Source organism: Dicentrarchus labrax, unplaced genomic scaffold (genome assembly GCF_905237075.1).
Source record: "Dicentrarchus labrax unplaced genomic scaffold, dlabrax2021, whole genome shotgun sequence".
NCBI classification, from domain to species: domain Eukaryota; kingdom Metazoa; phylum Chordata; class Actinopteri; family Moronidae; genus Dicentrarchus; species Dicentrarchus labrax.
In genome coordinates, this window is record NW_026136710.1 from 23567849 (window position 1) to 23572441 (window position 4593).

Genomic DNA, 4593 nt, shown 5'->3' on the forward strand with positions numbered 1-4593 from the left:
CATGAGCTTCTTCTATAATAAAATTATTACTATTAGAGAGAAAATTAATCACCAACTGTCATCAACAGTTATCAGTGGCTCTCCAAGTTCAGGGACTTTTGCTAATGTAAACTTAGATATATATTTAGACTGTTTTTCTGCTATCGATCTTCATCAGTTAACTTCAATCATTTCTTCATCAAAGCCATCAACCTGTCTATTAGACCCGATCCCAACTAGGCTGCTTAAAGAAGTTGTACCCTTAATTGGCACTTCTTTACTGGATATGATTAATCTTTCTTTATTATCAGGACATGTACCACAGTCCTTTAAAGTAGCTGTAATTAAACCCCTTCTTAAAAAGCCCACTCTTGACCCAGGGGTTTTAGCCAACTATAGACCAATCTCTAACCTCCCCTTCCTCTCTAAGATTCTGGAGAAAGTAGTCGCCAAAGAGTTGTGTGACTTTCTACAGTCAAGCAGGACCATGGCAGGAGGCTCCACCAGGATCAATAAGAACCTGCGAGACGAGAAAGCACAAGAACTCCAGGGAAGAAGTGAAGTTAGTAACATGCATTAATGGGACATGAATGAGTGCAGAAAGAGAGAGAGAGGAAGGAGAGGAGCTCAGTGCATCATGGGAAATCCCCCGATAGTCTAGGCCTATAGCAGGATAACTAAGGGATGGTTCAGGACTCACCTGATCCAGCCCTAACTATAAGCTTTATCAAAGAGGAATGTCTTAAGCCTACTCTTGAATGTGGAGAGGGTGTCTGCCTCCCGAACCACAACTGGAAGCTGGTTCCACAGGAGAGGAGCTTGGTAACTGAAGGGTCTGGCTCCTGTTCTACTTTTAGAGACTATAGGAACCACAAGTAGTCCTGCATTCAGAGAACGCAGTGTTGATGAATGTGAAAACATCCTTCTATCAAAACTCTTTACGTACTTCATTCAAACATCACACTGAAGGAACAAAAAAAAAACTGACTGGAAGGGAGCTTTAAATTAAAGTTTTCTAGATTGTCGCTTTGAAAAGGTGGTGGTCACATCAGCATCTAAACACTCTTACATGATTCATAATTTAAGCAGGAAAAAGATGATAATCTCATTAATATACTGTATTCATGTGGCTCAGAGTGTCACGTCCTGATCAGCTCTCTAGGTAAACAGAAAACTTGTTTGTAATGCTGACACCAAAAAATAAACTGATCTGGTTTAAATAGCTCATGACCTCAAAGATGCAAACAGCGTTGTCTTTCAGATGACACAACGGATGACTAATAGATGGTGTTAAAAACACTTATTCTTTTCGTTCACTCCTTGCGTGGTTTACCACTCCATCATTATCTATTACTGATAAGGAAGGGACCTCTCAAGGACAGAACAACAGATCTGCTGCAGTAGTCTACTGTCTTAGCACAGCTTGCATTTATGGTAGTGTATGTACTGACAGAACATCCGCAGCTGTGACTCATTTTGATTTCCTGGGGTTACAGTATATTCTATCACTTAACAGGAAATTCTTCAGTAATAAATCATTGGCAAAGTGTCACTCTATCACAAGGTTATCACCCACCATAAAATGTTACCCTTTTACATATAATTATTAAAAAACTGAAACTAATAAAAACTGAACTACAACTAAAAAATGTTAAACAATAGAAACTGAAACAAGCAAACCCACTCTGGAAACTAAAGTGAACTGACCCTTCCTAAGGCCCACCTTTTGGAACTTCAGCTCCCTCCTTTCTTGTACTTAGATATGCTACGTGCTGGGCTCATCTATGTTAAAAAGACAAACACATTGTAAAGATGGTTAAAAGATATCTATCCACAAGTTTCCTACGGCCCATGAGGCCTTGCATGAATTATGGGTGCCTAATTGGAACCAGTGTTTTCTGTGGTAAACCCATAGGGTAAATCTATCCTCTTTTTTAGAGCAACTGGAAAACAAAATATGTGTGATAGGAGAGGACGAGCTGAAGAATAACACTTATATATATAGCATTAGTATTAGCGTTAGCTGCTTTATTGACTCCATTGCAGCAGACGGTGGAGCGACAAACATTCTGAAAAGTTCTGAGGCATATCAGTATCACATCTTAATATGTCACATCTTATGTTAGTAAAGCGCTAGTTAACTATCCAGCTAATCTTCATCAATCGTTAGCTACCTAAATAGCTTCTGTTTTGCTCAAATTAACTAACAGATGTTATTAGCTAGCTAAAAATTAATTCTAGATTAGCTAATTAACAAACTAGTTAACTAACCAGATAACTAGCCAGCTAATAATTGATGTAGTTAGATTAGCTAGCTTGTTAGCTAGCATTTTTATTATAGTCCTACTTTTATCTTTTAACCATCTTTAAAATGTCTTTTCAACATAGATTAGCCTAGCCCATAGCTTATCTGAGTATAGACAGACAGATAGACAGAGGTTCTGACCGAGGTTGCTCAGCTGTTATTGGAGCAAAGAGAAAATAGGAGCGGGATTTAGGCAGAGTTTAAAAACTAAATAAAAACTGATGAAAAATACAAAACTAAAATAACTGGTCTGTTGTTACGTCATCACTACTCCCTGCCAACAGTAATTAGTTACACTACAAGTTATATTACTTTTCTGCTACTCCCCACAAAATTTGTAATTGTGTCGCTTCTCCCCAAAATTTAAGACTTACAACAATTAAATCCAGTTTTGTTTGAAAGTAATTGGATATTTTCAGCTACTGAATGTCAGCGTTTCCATCTTCAAACTAGTTTCATCCACGATTCCAAAAATGAATCCAAGGATATGATTGGATTGTTGTATTTCAAATTAGCAGGAGGTGCAGGAGGTTGTATGTATTACTAGTATTGCCTTACTGTCCAACACTGTGTAACAGTGAACAGCTTCAGATAAAACTTGTCTTCATGGGATGGGTCATGTGTGGTTGTGGCTTATCCCTTACGTCGGCCTGTGTCTCTGACCTGCAGTGACACAGGCCAATGCAAGGGCCCAGTGTAAAATGCTGTCTCATGTTACTATAAACTGCTCTGCAGTGTTTTGGTGTCTGATAAAATGTACAGTATTACACAAACTTACCTTTTCTGATGGTATTTCATCTTCTCACTGGTACCAACAGAGACCATCGCATGGGCAGCCTTTAAGTCTTGACATTATTCATGATACTGTACCCATATGCACAATATCCTAATCATTTGCCGTAATCAGTTACTGTAGGGGACACAAAGTTCATGGGTGCAAATCTGTCCAGTAGGTTCTGGGGTGTCAGGCACAGCTGGTGTTTGGGGGAGGAGGAGCAAAGGGGGGTAACGAGTACTAAGTGATGGATGTCTGACTACTAAGCTCCACGCTACAAAGGAGCCACTAAAGCTGCTGAGGACACTAATGAGCCAGTGACTAAAACCTGGCCTGGATTCACTGGACTGCACAAGTCAACACAGAGAGTCTGATTGGTTCACACCCGGACATCCACTGGATTTAGGCTTTTTAAAGGCATGTCTCCATTAAGGGAGTATGTGTGTGAATATTATATAAAAACAATTTGTCCATGTATATATTTCAGTAAAGGAGCAGTTTAAAGGTAACATAGCATGAGCCTTTACAGAGAATCCAGGTTTTCATAAACTAACATGCTTTAAAGGAAGATACCATTTGTTGTAGCCTAAAAAGTACACACACTTTACACATATTACTACTGACTCATTTTCGAAGCATTTAAAGCTATACTGTAACATTTCCACATTAAGATGTCTATAAACAGTAGAACTATGGTTTATATGTTGTTGAGTTTTGTAATTGCATTATCCCAAATGTTTACAACAATGTTCCAACCCAGAGACAGGGCCACCATAGTTTCTCCTACACACTTGGAAGGCTAAGCTGTATTCAGATGGTTCTACAACTTCACTGTTTGATACCACTAAATTCTACACACTGGTCCTTTAAACTTAAATTATTTATATAACCCATTTAACCCATGACCCTGCAGTCTAATCAAACAACTTAAAGGACTATCTTTAATATTCATAGACACGTTTTGTATATAATCACCTCAAAATAAGTATTGTTGTGTTTTTGTTACCTTAGAATGAGCTGTTTTTATCACAGACAAACCAAACACTGGCGGTAGATATTGACATTTTTCGTTTGTTTTGTGGCCAATATTGTTTATCCTACACACTTCACAGCTTGTTCTCATTCCCAGGTCTTCAAATACAGACACAAGGGCTGTTCAGTTAGTTGCAACTTCACCAATAGATCCTCCACTAAATCCTACACACCGGTCCTTCAAGTGGTATAAAACTGGAAAGCTGTAATTATAATGTAACATCTTGTAAAATCTTTCACCTCTTACTACTTTACTTTACTTTACTAACAGTTGAACATGTATGTCTTTTTATTGTGTTTCTTTCTTTTGTACTTTCTTGTCTTCATGCCGTCCCTTACAGGAGTTCAGAGTGGGAGCATCAGTATCAGCAGGTGTTAATCCAGCTCATGTTTTCCTGTCGTCTCTCCGCTCTCATGGCTGATTACACTCTGTGAGTCCAGAGCAGGGAGGGCTGTCTGTTTGAGTCCAGTGCTGCTCTCATTAGTAGCAAAGCATGGGCAG